This window comes from Podarcis bocagei (assembly GCF_964188305.1).
Source record: "Podarcis bocagei genome assembly, chromosome: 1".
Lineage (NCBI taxonomy): Eukaryota > Metazoa > Chordata > Lepidosauria > Squamata > Lacertidae > Podarcis > Podarcis bocagei.
In genome coordinates, this window is record NC_138125.1 from 73,119,396 (window position 1) to 73,138,858 (window position 19,463).

The following is a 19,463-nucleotide window of genomic DNA, read 5'->3' on the forward strand; positions in this document are numbered from 1 at the left end:
CTGATTATATCCTTTTCCATAGAAGAAGGCATTGAAATCCTTTCCAGAATCTTAATCAGCTTTTCATATGCAATTGGTGAAAGTAACGACAGCAGCAGCAGCAGCAATGTCTTGATGTGGTCCATGAATATAAAAGAGATTCTAAATTACAAGTACAGACGTATAGTTATTCACAATGTGGGGTTTGAGTGGGGCAATTGGAGGAAGAAGATGCCAAATCCTGCCTTGTGCACTTCTTCTGCCCCAGCATGGATCCCTCACAGCTGAACTTGCTTTAGGTCAAACCCATTGGTCCATTTAGTGCAATATTGTCTACACTGATTGGCAGCAGCTCTCCAGGATTTCAGACCAGGGTCTCCACCAGCCCTACCTGGAGATGCCAGGAATTGAACATGGGTACACGCAAAGCAGTTGCTCTACCACTGAGCCATCATGACCCTTCCCTACAAAGCCCTTCGCTCTGTGGGTTGCCTTAATGGGAATAGCTTGCATGGAGGGGGTTGCAGTTGCTACCAATCTGGTCAGCTTTTTTCAGGGCTGAATGGGGTTGTCCAGGGACAAATAGGAGGCTTGGAAGTCAGAGAGAAGCAGCCAGCAGTCGATCTGTTCCCCCACCCCTTAGCATGGGACATTTTTTTTTTTAAAAAAGCACTCTAGGAAGGAGAAGCAGCACCAGATCACCTGTTTTTTTTCTTAGTCTCATACAGGTGGGAAACTCTGGCCCACTGAATGTTGCTGAAATACAACCCCCATCAGTCCTAGCAAGCGTGGCCAGTGGCCAGAAAGGATGGGAGCTCTAATTCAGAAACATCTGGAATGCCAAACTTTCCCCACACCTGGTCTAATAGACATTTTCCACTCTTCTCAGATAGGTCCATCTGGGAATTGAGGGTGCAGCGGCGTAGCCAACTGGGATCTTGGGATTTTTGGAAGGGGAGGGCAATTGCTCTTGGAAGTATTCATGGAAAATATTTTTGATCAGATCTTCTCAAGAGTGTACGTTTGGGGGTCTGTTTCATTGTTACACTGGAAATGTTTGATTGGTTTAGTTCTAAGGGCTATGTATCAATGACACATCCCAGCCAGTGAAAAGCATTCAAGGAGGGTGCAAAATCAGGGGTGGTTATTGGTGTGGCCTGGGGAGAGTTCTGATGACCAGTCATGGAATTCCAGAGGGCTAAATGCATCCCATGGCATTGATGTTCCTCAGGGCTTTTTCCCAACTGGAACTCAGTTCTAGCACCTCTCAGAGGGGCACCATTGCCATTCTAAGAGAATGAGGGAGGCGTTTATGGTGTGTTCTGGCACCTCTTTTTCTAGAAAAATAGCACTGGTGTTCCTTATCCCTTGGATAACATAGCTTTCTTCTGTGAAGGTACAGTATTGTAGGCGAACTATTTCCCCCATAAGATAGAGATGTACTTCACAAACATAGTACAAACTGGACAAGTAAGATGCAAATGTATACCCAGATAAAGTTTCAAAAAATTGTAGAAGCAGAGTATTTTTCTGTTGAAATAAACCAGAAAAAACATGGAATCCCATGATGTGCCTGGGTATTTTCACTGCTCTTTCATAGGTTTTTAAAAAGAAATTTGTGCCTTCAAAGCTGTGCAGCTTTCATAAATTCAACAGGTTAGTTTCTCTCTGGCATGGAGATACATGGTGCTTTTTGATGGCAACTCCTATTATTTCTGACACTGGTGGTGCTGTGGGTTAAACCACAGAGCCTAGGACTTGCCGATCAGAAGGTCGGCGGTTCAATCCCTGCGACGGGGTGAGCTCCTGTTACTCGGTCCCTGCTCCTGCCAACCTAGCAGTTCGAAAGCACGTCAAAGTGCAAGTAGATAAATAGGTACCGCTCCGGCGGGTAGGTAAACGGCGTTTCCGTGCGCTGCTCTGGTTCTCCAGAAGCAGCTTAGTCATGCTGGCCACATGACCTGGAAGCTGTATGCCAGCTCCCTCGGCCAGTAAAGCGAGATGAGCACCACAACCCCAGAGTCGGCCACAACTGGACCTAATGATCAGGGGTCCCTTTACCTTTTTACCTATTATTTCTGACCATTAGTGGTGACGGCTGAGGCTGATGGGATCTCACTACATCTGAAGGATCATATGTTCCCCACTATGGCAAAACAAGGAGGAGGGAAGCTTCCCCTGAAGAACTTCTATCTAGTCTACAGCTGCTAAAGGCAGCTTCTAAACTTCAGTTCTAATATTAGAAGCACTTGCTAACCCTAGCCTTCTCCTTAGTTGCTGCAATGATGTCCAAATATTGTTTATGTGAGAAAAGGAAAAGCTATCAGCAGAATCTAATGTGTGATGTTGACAGCAAATAATGCCAGACTAAATAGTGTATTGTTTTATTGAATAATTCATTTGCTTCTAAATTATGCAGTAATGGCTAGGAAATAAGTTCTGTTGAATACACTTGATGGCAACAGTAATGCAATACAAAATATTCTGATCGCATTAGATCTCTACCTGTTCCCAAGCGCACTTACATGCAGCAATTATTAGACTAGAAATTGAGAGGGCTTGTCTTTAATTTTATTCATTATAATGTGCTTTGCTTGAAAAGCACTTCAGAAATAATAATATATCATTATTACCACATGAACAGCTGTCATGCGATTAAAGAAACAGTAATTGATCAAACATACTAGTTTCATTGTTTGACCAATTAATCTATCAAATCTACATAATTTTGAATAACACGGTGCTTCTGAAGCATTAAAATGTATCTTTAGATGAGACACACTTGCACACATACTTTATATGCTGACTTTCGGGGTGTGAAAAAAGAGCAGAAAGAGCACAAACACAACATAAGATAAAATAAAATAACTGGGTTAGTGCATATCTCTTGCACGGACCCCTTGCAAGTCATTGGATATCACCCTTCATTTTAAAACAATATATAGTTCAGCCTGTTCTGCCAAGGCTCAGCAGAGGTAGCAGCAGCAGTTGGAACACCTCTTGTGCATCTGCTCAGAGAGGGAGGCTGTCATTAGCAGTCCTGCTTTATAGGGTTTGTAACAAAGGTTAGGTTGGCAACTTGCCTTTTTACAGACCTCTGCTGCTGTGCCTTTGACAACACATATCTTTACACATAGATCAATAGATCAGCTTGGATAATACTGATAGATAATGCTGAAAAGTCACTGTGCAGGCCAAGCCTTGGTCAGCTTGCAATCCTAGAGAAAGTATTTTTTTTTTGAATGAATGAATGAATTGCCCCAAGGGGCTATGAACAATATAAGAAATCGTTCCCTAGAGGATGCTCGTAAAATGATCCTATTCACAAGCTAAGGAGATAATGAAACCTTTTCTTCATGATACATGCCTGGTGCCCTCAGAGCTATCCTGAGAATAATTACAGGGTTTGCTGAGTGAAGAGTTCATTATATCTTTGAGCAGATGGATGGACCCCGGAACCTTAATATTCTGCACAACATTCATACTGAGACACATGTCTAGACTTATGAGAAGCCCTTGGAGGCATTATCAGTATCTCAGACAAATAAATATGAGCATGATCACCAATAACAATGCCTTCTTTTTACAAGTCAAAGGAAAGAGCCTGAAAGAAAGCTCATTCGTGTTATAGCTACTTCCATTCCCCCACCCCCCCAACCGTTGCACTTGAAACCATAGAGCAGTCAGTGTAGTTTCTGGGTGTGGGAGAAGTGAAACAAACTACTGGGTGAAATCCCATGGCCAGAAATACTCAAAGAGAAGGGCATGATGGATGGGAGTTTCTCAAAGGAGAGATATTGAAGGCACAAAGGCAAACAATTCCAGAAAGGAAGAAAAGTGGGAGGCATCTAAAGAAACTGCGGTGGCTGCATAAGGAGCTTTCTAATTTAAAAGGGGCATGTATAAGAAATGGAAGAAAGGGCAAATCACAAAGGGAGAGTATAAATGAGCAGCCACTACTTGCCGGGAGAAGGCCAGCTCAGAATGAGCTGAGGCTTGCAAGAGAGGTTACAAATAATAATAAAAAGGTTCTTTGGCTATGGTCAAAGCAAGAGGAAGAACAAGGAAGTAGTAGGTTCCCTGTGTGGAGAAGGTGGAGACATGCTATTGAGTGACAGAGAGATGGTGGAACTACTTCAACACCTACATTGCCTCTATTTTCTCCCCAAAGGGAAATAGTGCTTAACCTGATGATAATAGAATGAATGATGCAGGGAAGGAGCTGCAGCCCAGGATAGGAAAAGAGGTTGTTAGGGAACACCTAGGTCCTCAAGCCTTGCCAACGGAAACTCATCCAACATAACAAGACTAGACAGTGTTCTGGACACCCCTTGAGATTCAACAGCTGTAACAGTGGAGTCACAGCGAGATACTATAGGTTCTGCCCCTTCTTCCGGCCAGACGGAAAAAGACCCTGCATTGCCCAGAAAAGTTCGGAAGGACGGCAAAACAAGGATGCAGTGGAGGCAGCAAAGTAGGCCACTATGTAGGCTCTCCTCCTTGTGAAATTTCCCATTCTGTCTGCAGGATCCCTTCAGGGAATAGTTCTGTGAAAAAGAGACCAAGAATCAATCTGTTGCTGCACAGATCTTTCTTTCTTTCTTTCTTTCTTTCTTTCTTTCTTTCTTTGGCCGGTCCAGTCCCTGTTTCCAGCTTCTAGAAAAGACTTCTTTGAAATCAGTTTAATTCAAGTCAGGACACCTGTTCTTCTTCCATGTACTTCTCACTCACTCAGTCAGTCACTCTTATTGTTTGCCTTGATCCTTAAGGCCTTTCTGCCAATTCTCTTTTAATGCATCTGAGCATGGGAGGTGGATAGAAGAAGATGTCCTTTGCTTTCTTCCTAGGGTGACTGTTTCTTTAAATCAACTTCTAGTAAATGCTCCCATCCAGGAAAGAGCAGAATTTTGCAGGAAAGCCATGTGAGGGGAGGAGAAAGAGGAAACAAAGAATAGATCCAAGTGGTTACAAAAGGGATTGCAGTGGTGATTTATTCCGCCAGGCTAGTTTAGAGAAAATCTAACTGAGCAGTAAGAAACTGTAAGTATATAGAGTTTTTCAAAAGATGAAACTTTAAGCAGCAGGGTCAGCTGTGTAGTCTACTCTGTCTTTGCTGGGATCTGCAACGAATCCTTCTGTTCTCTGAGAAATAGAGAGACTTCAGCCAAAACCTGTAATTTACCAGACTAGCATCCTGTAGAGAGATAGTTTAGTTTTTAAGGGACAATTACTAAGCTAAGAAAAGAAAATGCTGTTTGATGCATTCGTATTGGCTTGCTTAATTATATATACCGTTCACTTTTCTTAAGCGTAGGTTTTTCTTGCTTTTAGGGGGAAAAAACAACATTGGGTGTGCCCCGTCTGCATTTCATGTTGGAAGCATAGAATTTCCACATGTGGGATCATTTACTTCTTTCAAAAGCAGCAAAAAACAAACGTAGTTTTGAATCCAATTGAAAAGAAATCTTGTTCCAGATAAAGAAACAGAGGCACACCTTTCCAGTGCAGAGAGTTGAGTGTGCATCTCAGTTTCTCGTGGCTTCCTCCCATGCATATTTTTGGGATATTTTCTGTGTGGGTTTCCCATTATGCTGTTTTCTCGGGCATCAAGAAAGATATGCAAAGATCTGAGCTGAGAAATAAAGAGGGGGAAAAGTATTGGGGAGGGAAAACACTGCTGTCTGAAAAAGATATGATCTCTTTTGCTGACAATTCTTTTCAATGGAAAATGTTCTCTTCAGTGCCGCTAGTCTAGTGAGATACATGCAGTGCAAATTGTGATCATATCCCAAGGCTGCCTTTTCAGACTTCTCAAATGGTGTGCAACGAGAGGATATTAATGGGGGCTAAACTATATATATCAGAGGAATATGAAGGAACAGTGGAAGTAGTGGCTGCATATGGCTTGCTTTGGGTTGCCTGGTAGCATAACCCAAGTATTTACTGAATATGGAGTAAATATGGTACGTACATTTGTTTTTGGAGATACTTAAACATTTCCCTGCTCATTTAGGCTGAACTTAGAACTGGCCTGATTTTGTCCACGAAGAGACTGGAATAAATTGGATGGCTTGTACAAATTAATGGGGGGAAAGGGTAGCCAGGACGTGGGTGGTGCTGTGGTGTAAAACCACTGAGCCTTGGGCTTGCCAATAGAAAGGTCGGCAGTTCGAATCCCCGCGACGGGGTGAGCTCCTACTGCTTAGTTCCTTCTCTTGCCAACCTAGCAGTTCAAAAGCATGTCAAAGTGCAAGTAGATAAATAGGTACCGCTCTGGCGGGAAGGTAAACAGTGTTTCTGTGTGCTGCTCTGGTTCGCCAGAAGCGGCTTAGTCATGCTGGCCACATGACCCGGAAAACGGTCTGTGGACAAACGTCGGCTCCCTCGGCCAGCAAAGCGAGATGAGCGCCACAACCCCAGAGTCATTTGCGACTGGACTTAACTGTCATGGGTTCTTTACCTTTACCTTTTTTTAAGGCTAGCCACAATGGCTATATTTTGTCAACACTGTCAGAGGTAGTCAGCCTCTGAATACTAGTTGCTGATACTCACAAGTATGGAGAATGCTGTTGCACTCAGGTCTTGCTTGCAGGCTTCCCATAGTTATCTGGTAGGCTCCTGTGAGAACAGGGGGCTGGACTCGAGGGGCTATTGGTCTTTTCCAGCAGGGAGGTAGAATAGCACTAAGGAGTAACAATGCAAGCAACGTCCCCTAGCAGAAAAGCAACCAAGCAGACCAAGTAGACTCCAGAGAGGAACGAGAATAAAAGAGACTAGTTTAAAAGACCAAATAGAAACAAAAGGGTTTTTTTTGGGGGGGGGGATAGGAAACAGAAGGCAGCCCTGTTTAGGGAAGCTTTTAATGTTTAATAAACTATTGTATTTTAATATTCTGTTGGAAGCCGCCCAGAGTGGCTGGGGAAACTGGTCTGATGGGAGTTGGTGTCCAGCAACATCTGTACACTGCTATCAAAAGCTCCCAGTTGGATGGCTCAGTTGGTTGGAGCATGGTGCTGATAATGTCAAGGTTGCAGGTTTGATCCCCATATGGGACAGCTGCATATTCCTGCACTGCAGGGGGTTGGACTAGATGATCCTCAGGATCCCTTCTGATTCAATGGTTCTATGAATTAACTCCTCTGCCAATCCTGCTGTCGCTGTGCTGAGGAAGAAAGCACCTGCAGGCTGACTGTGTGTGACATACAAACGTGTTCTCCCAACAAACCATAAGCAGTAGTCAAGAGCAGAAGCAAGGGAAGAGTGAACTGGGAACTTTTTGGCAGGATGTGACAGCATTTGGAGAAGACTATTGACGGTGCAATCCTATACATATCTACTCAGAAATAAGTCCCACTGTGTTCAGTGAAATTCCTTAGAAGGTGGGTATAGGGCTGTAGTGCCAAAAGATGTGCGTTAGTTATCATAAGCAATTGAGCAAAATAAGATTTACTTTTGAAGGAAACACCTGTGACATTCTCCAGATGGTAAATATATTTGTGCTATGTCTTTTTTTAAATATAAAAAGTCCACAATTTCATTTCAGGGGAAAAAAGAATCTTGACAGTTTTTAAACATTTTTGTGATTAAACTGCATTTACAGATTTTTCCTGTATAGTGCATCTGGCATTTTTATTTGTGTGTGATGCTTCCTCCATTACAGGCCCCTGGAAAAAAAAGCATCTATGTTTATCTTGCTCTTTGAATGTGCTCAGCTCCTTTTCTCTGGGCTAGTTTAACCTCACCAGGGCCTTTAATTATGCTTCTCCTCCTCCAGCTGACCACTATAAAACTTCAAGCCATTGCCACAAATCTGTAAAAATGTTTCTACTGCAATGGGAGACAAAAATAGAATAATTCCATGTCTTTTTGGATAGATGCCTAGCTGAAACTATGCAGTGTTTGACTGACAGAAGGCTGTAGTCTTTGCTGAAAAGTGGGTTTCCTTCTTCAATGCACTGCATTTAGTTTTTAAGAGTATACAAGCAAGGGGAGGAAGAGAGGATTTATACTGGTTAGCCTCGACTGTTCCTTTTGTCTAACTTTCTGTGACTTATCATTCGGTCAGATTTTCTTCTTGGCTTCCCCATATTCTTGGAGCACATCGTCATATGAACGAGTGAGTATTTACTTCTTTGGTTTTGAGTGGAGTGACTATCTTAGTTCCTTAAAGTTAATATTTTATATGCAGCTGGATAGAATATCAAATACCACTAGTGATCTTGGCACTAAAATTGTTCACTCTCTAACAGTTGTCATAAAAACAGACCTCTCAATTGTTCTTTAGACCATTTCAATGATAACTCTGCTTTATATGCAAGCAAGCAGCAGAAAGAAGCATGGAAAATAGTTATGAAAAAGTTTTGAATGTGCATTCCCTGGAGTCTTGTATTTTCCAGCGATTCCGTTTACTTTCTGCATCTGCCTGCGTTTTAGCCAGAAATTGTATGCATAAGAAGAATTACAAAACTAGTTGGTAAATGAAGATAACAAAGCAAAACAAAAAATGATATTCACTGGTGAATTATAGAATGAAAAATGAAAACAAAAGAATATTACAGTGATGCATCAACATTCAAAGTCTTCTAATGTGCCTGTGAGACTGCATTAATGCCCACCAGGATATCAATCCTTCTGGTAAATTTGCTTCATTTTACCGAATAGGTTTAGTTAATTCTGACACTCTTTTCTGAATGCTGTTGAGCATTATGTCCTGTCTATCTTTGTATATATGGTCATGAGGTTTCTTAAAACTTTTGTAGGCGATTTATCTATACAGTATTGATGTTTTCATATATGGTTGCTTCTTCATTTATTTCGGTGTAATGTTACTGGAAAGAAAACAACCACATTCCATTGTTGAGGGGAAAAGTTTTTTGAAGTTGTTTATATGCCATATTCCAGAAGCTGCTTGCGTTTTATGATTTAAACAAGCCAGGGGATTCCTTGAATGAATCAGAAGAGTAGTACTGATTATTCGTGTGAAAGAGAAAAAGGGTAATGAGTTCAGTCCTATACGTGTTAATAGGAATCAAGATTGTTTCTCCGCTTCGCAGTGTTGCAATTGCAGAATGGTGACTATGGCCCAGAGCAGGGATGAGTTACCTGTGCTCTCCAGATGTTATTTGACTTCAACTTCCAGCAGCCCCAGACAGCATGACCAATGATCAGGAGTGATGGGATGGGAGTTGTAGTCCAGCAACGCCTGGAAACTCACAGGTTCCCCACAGCTGGCCTAAAGGGAGCAGAGGAAAAGGACAGAGTGAAGCAGCTGTATCTACCACCAGAAACTTGCCAGGGGAGCAGGCAGTAATTGAGATGTTGATGAAAAGATGTACGTCTGCCACATTGCCTGCTCTGTTACCCTAATGTCCTCAGAGGACATGTTGTTGCTAGTACTGAAGAAAAAGCCAAGTTCCAGTTTGGTTGCTCGAACAGAAGAATGCCGTTCTTCTCATGTGGCAAAATGTTTGGCTCCCAAACATGTTTCCCTCTCACCCCTGGTAGTTTTCAGAGGGCCCTCCCCTTTCTCTGTCGTCTTAAAGAAGTAAACAAGCCATGTGTTTATGGGGTGTGTATATTTGTGAAGAGTGTGTGTGTCAGGGTGTTTTTTGTACTGTTAATACTTTAACACTAAATCTTACTGCTATAAATAGGCCTAATAATCCTTACTACTATTGATGGGTCATTCAGATATTGCAAATGGGTCATTTGTAACAGGTGGGGTGTTTTTTGCTTATTGGATTGTCTGTGGAATGGGTAAATCTGAATTAAAATGGGGCAGTGGGGGAGAAGTGGACTGGCATTGAGATGCTGGCAACATGGTGTTGATGCTGCAAAGTGTACATGCATGAGGAGCACCTATTGTGCAATAGGCTCCAGTAGTTTGTGACCGGGGGGGGGGGGAATGAGCAGTTTGTGTGTGTGTTAAAGATGGTTGAATGGCTATGTGTGAAAATGAGACATGGTTGCGTAGAAAAGTTATTACAAATAACACAAAACACCCACATCTATAAATTTTTGTGGCGCTCTCTTTGTAATATCTACAGCGGTGCTATATCTTCCCAGTTCTTTATTCCTTAGCCAAGTTTAGCAGCAAACCAGATGCCAAGAGTGGCATGAGGAGCCCTTTGAATCTACATGTGGGCCATATATAACTACCATTCCTTTGAGGAATTCCTACCAGATATAAAGTTAACTAGACCAAGTTTGGATATAACACTAGGGCAAGGAAACAAATGCTCAGGTCACTGGAGAGATCGTGGCTTCTTTTACCACCTCTGCTCCTACTACAACTTCACATGGCTGTGATCCCAAGTCATGGTTTATGTATGAACTCATGGTTTATCTTGCTCCAGGCTCAAATGTAATGCCAAACCATGGCTTTATCTCACAGCAATGTGGCAGCAGTAGGATTGGAGAAGGTGCAAAACAGCCACAATCTTCTTGCTGGGAAGCTGCATGTCTGGGAATTCATGTTAAGTAATGGTTTGACTGAGTGTTGCATGTGATCTGGGCCAGTGACTTTACTTGGTTTGCCTAGGGACCATCAGTAAGCACTACCATACTTTCAAAAACCTCTATCTCTTCCTTATTACAATTTATTCAGAGCTGTTCAGATAATTTATACATAGCATAACTTCTCAGTATGAATAAGTTGTAAATGTGTCTCTCAGTGAGATGAGTGCCGCACCTCATAGTCCCCTTTGACTGAACCTTCTAGGGGTCCTTTACCTACCTTAATTTTTTTACCTATGTGAATTAGGAATGTGTGGGGTGGGGTGGGGAGGAGAGTTCAATCTTATTTGTGTTTTAACAAGAAACTACACAATCTACACTTCTCAAACCTATGTGTGAATTATAAGACAGACCCTTCACAATTTGCACAAATTCTTCAGAACATTTCTCCAGCTAGGCAATGTGTACAAAAATGTATACACATGGATAAAATTGAAATATATAGAAAAATAAAAAAAATGTCCAGTAGCACCTTAGAGACCAACAATTTTTAAAATTTTTAAAATTTATATATTTTGACTGCGTCTAGAAACATGGATAAAATGTATATTAGCAAAAAGAGCATACAAATATGTAAGAACATAAGAAGAGCCTGCTAAATCAGGCTGATGTCCCATCTAATCCAGCATGCTGTTCTCACCGTGGCCAAGCAGATGACTCTGGGAAACCCACAAGCAGGATCCAAGCAGAAGATCACACACCTCTGTAGTTTTCAGCAACTGGTATTCAAAGCATTACTGCCTGTAATTGTGGAGGCAGGGCATAGCCATCATGGCTCATAGTCGCTGCTAGCCTTCTCCTCCATGATCTACTATAACTCCATGTGTGATATTAGGCAGAATTGCTCCGCCAAAAAAGTGTATAGGCAAAATTGCAGGAGACTATAAATAGCAGGAGAAATTTGCACTGAAATGCTGATGACTTTTCATGAGGACTTGCTTAAAAAAATAATAATCGCCAGCTGATGTGGAAATGTGGAGAAAAATAATTGATTGGGGAAATGAGAAGCAGAGACAAACCACAACCAACAGATTTGCCCATGCTTATTGTGCATGCACTGGGACTCCCTTGACATTGGCCCTTAATCCTATAAGCGCTCCTCTTCTTCAAGAAAACAAGTCTTATCCAACGTGACTTGTATACACACACCTCCTTTGCTGTCTTCTACTCACCTGGTTTTACCTTCGACTGCAGGCCACCACCCACAGCACTGGATTCTACCCAAGGTCTTTTACCAGTTCCCCAAGCTGAAGTTTCAAGTAAAGCTTCCCTGACACTGACATAAACAAGATGAAGACCTCTCTTCTGAAGCAGAAAGGTGCAATGCTATATGGAGTCCACCAAAGACTTCATCAGGGCTTTAGTGTTTTAAACCAGGGATGGGGAACTTGTTTTTTTTTTTTTTTAAATATTTTTATTGGGTTTTCACATTTTATATAAACACAAACAACACACCAAAACAAACATAAAAAACAACGAACATGAATAGTTCCCGAAAATCTTATTTTCTAACCCTAGTCCTTGACTTCCCCCCACCCCCTCCCCTGCATCCCTATTCCCAAACTTATGTCAGCAAGTTGGCATTTCTTCCATCTTAATATTAGTCCTTTTATAAAAAACAAAAAATAAATTTTCCCTAAGTTGGACCCCAATTCTCTTCCCTCGATTTCTCATTTTTTCTTACATAATTTTCTTAATACTAAACCCCCTGGTCTTGAGTGTTGTTTAAATTTGATTCTTCCCTCCCTCCCCTCCCCGCTTTGCGTCCTTTCCCGAGACATGTCCAAATTAACAGTTTTTAGCCTGGATTCCGGATATCCGAGGCTCTCAATTCTCTTTTAGTCCCCCTCCGCCGGTTTTGTTGGTAGTCCTTTTTGTCTATCATCGAGTCTCGAAAGATTTCCTTAACAATCAATCCAATCAGTCCATAGTCTCTTTCCATATTTAAAGGCAACTGCTGAGGAATTTCCACAAGGCCTAAGTCTTGCTGATAGTCAAAATCAAAGTCTATGTGGAGGCCCCAATTGTACTTCTTTATTTCGAGCTCCTGAATTCCATAAAGTCCCAGGGCCTCCACTTTCATCTTCTGTATCTTTCGTAGGCTTAGAGTGGATTTAATCCAATAGTCTCCTTGCTTGTGTTCTCCAGATGTCAGCTTCTGGTTAGTACTTTCCCAGATAACTTGTTCTCTTTCTTGTTTTGTCTTCTCCTCTTCTTTGTTTATTGTTTCAAATTCAGCTGTGGGTTCTTTCTCACTCAGGCCCTCATTACTTTCAGCAGAACTACTTGTTTCCAAATCCAAGGTCGTCAATTGTTTACTCATAGCTGTAGTCTGCTCCTGTAGGGTTCCCACCAGTGAGAACATTCTTTCGATTTCTCTCAGTATCTTTCCACCCACAGCCATTGTAATTCCACAGAATTCCCCCTAGAGGGAATCTGGTTACTGAGTAACCTTTACTCCAACAATCCTCTGTCCTATTGTTGTTTCTTTGTTTCTCAAAATTTTAGTTCAATTGTAACTCCTTTTAATCCGGAGAGGTCTTAAACAGCAATTTTTTTTTCACTATTAATAGTCCATTTGACAGCTTTTGACAGCTGTCAAATTCTGCTCCTCTATACAGGCTCCAAAGCAGGTCGCTCCCGGGCCCGGGAGGGAGGGTTGTTTACCACAAAGCAAAGACTCTTCCAACACTCCACTCTCCTGCTCAAATTTACCTTTCTAAATCTTGGAAGTTACAGTCTTTTTAAAACTCACCCTTTACAGGGTAGGCACTCCAGCTTAGTTCTTATTTCGTTGCTCTGGATCGTCTGCAAGGGGGGGTGTGGGGACTTCCTTTTAGCACACCCCCCGGTCGTCTCAAATTCAAAAGGTAAAAGTTTTAAAGTTCAGTTCCAAATTACTCACGGGTTCTTTTTTCAGTCCGAATTTCAAGGAAGGAAGTCAGCGCTCTCCAGTTATGGCTCGCGGCTTCGCTCAGCGGCGGTAGCGGTCGACTCTCAGTGCCACGCCGTCCCCTGTATCCCCTCCGTAGCCTTTAAAAAGGCTCATTGCGAATCAGGGGGGGCGCTTAAGGCACCCGCCGAGTCTTCAGTCCGCAGGCTTCCGCGCCTGCGGTTTTTAAGGGTCCCCGTGTCGCCGGCACGGCAAAGACCCATCCACCGCTGAGCCGATTCCCTCCGGAGCTCGGAGGGAATCCGCCATTTCCCGATCGCGCCAACCCGGAAGTCCCAGGGATGGGGAACTTGTAGTCCTCTTTCCAGATACCGGTGGACTTCAGCTCCCATCAGCCCCAGTCAACATGTCCAGTGGCCAATGGGAGTTGTAGGACAGCAACCCCTGGAGGGCCAGTTGCTTTAAACCTTTTCATTCCCAGGACTAATGCATTCTGCCTTTGCATTGTGCAAGAATCCTATGCACATTTAGCAGGCAATGAACTCCATTCAACACCTTTTTATTATTCACTTAAGAGTGAGTGGTACTAACACATCTACTTCAGTATAAAATCCAGATGCTGAAATTAACAACTCCGAGCCTCGTATACTTGTCATGACCTAGAAACCATCATGACTTTAGTGTGCATCTATCATGAGTGCATAATTTAATTTGTTACTAGACAGCTCAAATTTAAATGAGAAATAATCACTGTATTGTTTTGGAGTGCCTAGAGAATAGGTTGCAAAAGAATAGAAATGAATCGTGGTATAAAATCTAAATATGGCAGTAAACAAAAAAATCCTAATGGAGTCTTTGGTGCTGAATTGTGTGGAGAGTTTTGTTGTTGATAACAAAAGTGAAATTGAGATTTGAGCTGAAAACATTCCATTGTATGTTTCCATGGCTACATATGGCAACCTGTACAATAACAAGCCATGGGCATTGATTGATACAGCCTGTCCTCTGTTCAGGAAAACTGTTCCTCCATTCCTTATAATTATGGAAAGAAACAAAGAGTGATACATAAATGAGAAAAGTCATTGAGAGCTTGACTTGCTGTCTTCTCTGAGTGAAGACCATGTCTTTACAGAGCTCTTGTTCATATGATACTTAGGGAATTTGTGTGGTAATGGGACAGTGGTGATGCAATGCAGGGATGGGGAACTTGAACTTCCAGCAGAGCTAGTGGTCTGGGCTGATGGCAGTTGGGGTCCAGCAACATCTGAAGGGCCACAGGTTCCCGGGCCTTTATATAATGACATATGAGCTAGTCTTCACAGAATAGCTAGTTCCACAAAGGACCCATTAGCAATTCCTTCCCTCTCTTTCAGAGAGATATCACATGAACAGGCCTCCGCATTATCAGACACTTGTCTGAAGGTCACCAGTCAGGGCTGGCCCACCTATGAGGCAAGGTGAGGTTACCAACTCACGCGGCAAAAACCTCAGGGGCAGCCGATCCCAATGTAGATATTTACACCTCCCCAATGTAGATCTTCATTCACCCCTTCTTCTCTGGCAGGGAGGGAGGCACCATTTTGTAGTTCACCTCAGATGTTAAAATGTCTTGGGCTGGCTCTGCCCTGGTCATGTTTTCACTTGTCGGGTACATTGGTACATTGGATTGGAGACTGCCAGTTCTCCACCACATAGAAGCCTCAGGTCAGATATGAATATTGATGTGAACTGAAGGTAAGAAGACATATGAAGGCCTAGGGAGGTGGGACCTGGGAAGGTTTGTGGGGAAAGTTCCCTCCATTTCTCCCCAAGGAATAAAAAAAAATAGAGTGGTGCCTCGCAAGACGAAATTAATTCGTTCCGCAAGTTTTTCTTCTTGCGAGTTTTTCGTCTTGCGAAGCACGGTTTCCCATAGGAATGCATTGAAAATCAATCAATGCGTTCCTATGGAGACCGTCCGGGGACAGAGGGGAAGCGCCGCGTGCCTTCCCCTCTGTCCCCTCTTTTGAAGCAAGGGGCGGAGGGGAGAAGATCGCTTCTCCCCGTTGCAGCCCCTTGGTTCAAAAGGGGTCCGGGGAGAGAGGGGAAGGCGCATGCGCCTTCCCCTCTGTCCCCGGAGATTGCGGGGCTGGCAACGGGGAGAAGCAATCTTCTCCCCGCCGCCCCTTGCTTCAAAAGAGGTCCGGGGACAGCGGGGAAGACGCGCTGTGCTTCCCCGCTATCCCCAGAGCTTGCGGGGCAAGCTTCATTTTGCGAAGCAAGCCCATAGGGAAATGCGTCTTGCGAAGTGGCTAAGAAAACGAAAAACTCCTTCGTCTAGCGAGTTTTTTGTCTTCCAAGGCGTTCGTCTTGCGGGGTACCACTGTAAGAGAAAAATCAAGAATCTGTGGAATGAAGTGAAAAAACTATGAAGCGTTTTATTTTTTGGAATGACTTACTTTTAAAGGCAAATTTTTACTCAAAATGTATAGTATTATGTAAGATAATCTACAGCAATAAAGTTGGGTAAGTGGTGTGTACACTGTGGGTAGACATATGCAACACTTAAATTCCTTAAACAACAGAAGAGCATGCTGCCCCAGACTTTCGAGGCATGGGTCTGAGTGGTTTTGCCTTTGTCCTGCTGCTTTCTCCTGGAAAATCTGCTCTTTGGCGCTAAATCAGACCAAATGGCAATCTGCAGAAAACCCAGTTGCTGTTTGTTCCAATTCAGTGCTAAACCGTTGGGTTTTCCCAGGGGAAAGTGCAGGGCGAACGGAAGTGTGGATCAGCCCTGAATTGCCTTTGCCATTTCACAGCCCATTTACTTTATTTCCTTTTACAGTTCCTTTTTTGTTCTAATGACCCTGAACAATTTGGTGTCAGCAGCAAGCTACTTGCTTGTGAATTACAGCTTGCCTGCTTTGAGTGACCTTTGCTCTAGATTCCACAAGAAGCAAGCATCCGTCATCGGCTGTCTTTTCTGACCTGACCCTTCCCTTCTGGTTGACCCTTACACGTCTCCCCTCAAATTACTGTGGCACAGACACACTGCGACAGACTGGAAAGCAAGTGGATTATTGATCTGCCATACCAGAGGATAAAAAGGTGAGCCGTTCCCAGCCATGTTTACCTGGGAGGAAGTTCTACTGTAATAGCACAATCTAGTTAGTGCCTAGATGAGTGACCACTTGGGAACAACATGTACCATATCCTGGGCTTGACCACTGAAAGGATGTTAGTAACAAAATAATTGAATAAAACCTAAAGCTCGCTCCCATAGGGACGTGGGTGGCGCTGTGGGTTAAACCACAGAATCCAAGACTTGCCGATCAGAAGGTCGGTGGTTCGAATCTCCACAACAGGGTGAGCTCCCATTGCTCAGTCCCTGCTCCTGCCAACCTAGCAGTTCAAAAGCACGTCAAAGTGCAAGTAGATGAAAAGGTACCGCTCCGGCGGGAAGGTAAACGGCGTTTCCATGAGCTGCTCTGGTTCGCCAGAAGCGGCCACATGACCCGGAAGCTGTATGCCGGCTCCCTCGGCCAATAAAGTGAGATGAGTGCCACAACCCCAGAGTCAGTCATGACTGGACCTAATGGTCAGGGGTCCCTTTACCTTTACCTTTAAAGCTCACTCCCACAGGAGACAGTGAGAGCCACCAACTTGGGTTGACTTTAAAAAAGGATTCAACAAATTCAGTAGATACTGGCCGCAATGGCTATTTTCTATCTCCATCATCAGAGGCATCAAACCTCTGAATCCCAGTTTCTGGGACTTGCAGGTGGGCAGAGTGCTGTTGGGTTCATGCCCAGCTTACAGGCATCTGGTTGGTCACTGTGAGAAGAGGATGCTGGGCTAGATCCAGCGTGCTCACCTTGTAGTCTTATGTTCTTACATGTCTACTTAGATATGAAGCTTACTGTCATGGATAAAGGATTATAAATATGCCCGTCATGGCATATTTACTGGGTGATATGCAGTGAGGTCTCTCAAAGATCTGTTCATAAATGAATTGGAATCAGGAGTGGGGTGCTCAAGTTTGCAGGGGACATCATAGTATTTAGGATGATGAAAACCCAAGCAGTCTGTGAAGGTCTCCAAACTGTGTGAATAGGAAAGAATGAAAGAAAAATGGCAAATAAGATGTTTAACCCCCGTTTCAACAAAAGGTAACAACACATACCCCTTATTTCTTCTTATAAACCACTTTCAAAAATTAGGAAGTGGCAAAACCACAAGATGTAAACTTGCAAAAGCTTATGTGGTTTGCAATGTGTGCCTTCACATGAGCACATAATAAATTTGTACAAAACAGCTAAAAACTGGGAAAGGAATCAATAAGAACCACTGATATTTTCCCTTTACAAGCCCATCAAACAAAAGGATAAGCGCGCATGGCTTGGTTTAACCACTTTCTCTCTCTTTTCTGCCTGCTGTCTTTTAATTCCTTCGTTTCTCTGACCTGCACCTTTTGTGACTGGCTCACTGGAATCCTCCAGGGAGGATCAGTATCGGGTCTAATAAGCTTGCTGTTACTTTACACCAACTGGAAAATAAATGTTTCATCTGTTAAATTGGCAAATAGAAAATGTTCCCCCCCCCCTAGAAGAATGAGGACAATAGAAAAGTATTTTTTGCTTTGATGCGACTGAGAGCAGATAAAATGGATTCAAAGCTATGGACGTAAGTGTCTTCGGTGAACACTGACTTATATAAGACTTCTCATTCTTTATTTAGCTGTTTGCACTGAAATGTGATCAGATGAACACTGCATGGTCCACTTGAAATGCCTGTTGCAGGCTGTGAAATTCTTAGAGCTTTAAGACCTTGACTGCAGCACATAAGAAGCTTGCTGTGAATTCAAGACCTGGGAGGAAAATAGCATGTTATGAACAATGCAAGAACATGTAACTCCAGACTGTTTGTTCATTTAGGTCTCGGTTCTTCTCTTTGTTAGTTTGGGGCTCAATTTAATGCATTGTTTTTAACTGGCAACAGTGCCGGCAGACATTAGTGGTTTCTGTTTGGGTTTCTGTTTATTTCTTATTTTTTAATGTGCTTCATACATCTGACTACATTTCACTGGTTTCACTTAGTTAAACGTTCTTTTTCATGATTATAAAGTATAAAAGGAAGCTCTTTCATGGTATAAACAGGGTGTCAGTTTCAGCGCAGGAGCGGCAAAGTGATATATTCTAAAATAAATGTCCAAAAAGGCAGGATGTACCAAGACCATTTCTTGTCATTACTTTCCTTATACCTTAAAAATCAGAGACATAGGTGCTTCTGAGAAACAATTGCATATGATTTAAAACACGAAGGGTGTGTGTGTGTGTGTGTGTGTGTGTGTGTGTGTGTGTGTGTGTGTGTAGTCTTCCACCCACCCTCTCTGATTTAGTACGGGATTTAAAATAAAATTTGTGAAAATTTGATCAAGGATTTAATGGGAATATAATAAAGCACAACCTTTGGAATTTGTCAATAAGCTACCAAACCATGCAAACAGGCTAGATTAGGGAGATATGGTAGAGATAGTATGAATATAGTCTTGCACATCAATGGGACTCATTACCTCTATGAACAGAGTCAGCTGATTCTTTGCAGCTAGGAAATGGAAAGCTGCCTTGTATTGAGTTGGACCAATGGTCCACCTTCTGCATACAAATTGTTTGCTCTACCATTGAGCTGTGGCTGCTCTTGAAAAGAGTCCATGTACATGTTGACTTTCCTGGATACAAAAAAGTAGATACTGTGATCTGGAGAAAAAATAAGGAATGCAATATAAAATTATGGATTAATATTCTGTACCCTTTCTTCAATAATTAAGCCCTTTGGTTAAATCTGTACTAGATTAAGGTTGAATTTTGTTTTTAACTAGAAGAATCCAATCTAACCTTGGCTGCTTGGGAAGTCAACATATCTTTGGAATGCTTTAGTAAATTTGATTCGATTATATTATGATGGTTTGGCAATTAACTGTATCTAGATGCAATTCTTCTTATGATGATTAACTTCAGGCAAAAGGAGTCAGCAGAATGCTAGTTCTGATGGATTCTGGAACACATCAAATGAAAAAGTGGCTCAATTCATAATATGC

At 42.6% G+C, this 19,463-nt stretch overlaps 1 protein-coding gene across 1 annotated transcript in view; it reads left to right on the plus strand.

Moving 5' to 3' along the window:
* The first annotated feature begins 7,939 nt into the window (after positions 1 to 7,939).
* The window catches only part of INSC (INSC spindle orientation adaptor protein), a 136,670-nt gene continuing 125,146 nt past the window's right edge, over positions 7,940 to 19,463 (plus strand). The window contains exon 1 of the mRNA XM_081182615.1: positions 7,940 to 8,095. The gene's annotated coding sequence lies outside the window, so the exon portion shown is untranslated. The remainder of the gene's footprint in view (positions 8,096 to 19,463) is intronic.